Raw genomic sequence first — 522 nt, 5'->3', positions numbered from 1 at the left:
ATATAGCTTTTGGGGTCACGTTCAGCCTAAGCTAGCTTTCTACAAAGCTGCATTAGCCTTTCTCGTTCGGGGTATTATAAAGGCCCTTTTATTAAAATCCGTGCAACACATGCACTATACTTTTAATGCATACCATTTGGAATAATGATACAAACCAAATAATTTTGAAGATTAATATAATTTATTAAACTTGATAACATCGTATCAATAATTTAATTAATATTTTTTCAAAAAATTTTGGTAATATTTATTATTCTCAAAATAGTGCATCTGTCCCCGATCGACCGATAACGACAACTTTTAATTACAACAGCAAAATCAAGATGAACTAGGCAATCATTTTAAAATATGGGCTATCTTTTGCATCCATTTGCACATGGTGGTTGCCTAATAAACAACAAAGCATCCTCAATTCTAGCATTAAGATGCAATTTCTTTATTTGTCATGTACAGTGAATCTTCTTCCCGTAAACATTATATTATATAGTTAAGTAATTATTACTAACATGAAATATATATATA

Source organism: Primulina huaijiensis, chromosome 11, assembly GCF_012295235.1.
Source record: "Primulina huaijiensis isolate GDHJ02 chromosome 11, ASM1229523v2, whole genome shotgun sequence".
Classification (NCBI taxonomy): domain Eukaryota; kingdom Viridiplantae; phylum Streptophyta; class Magnoliopsida; order Lamiales; family Gesneriaceae; genus Primulina; species Primulina huaijiensis.
Note: the sequence above shows the minus strand (reverse complement) of the source record.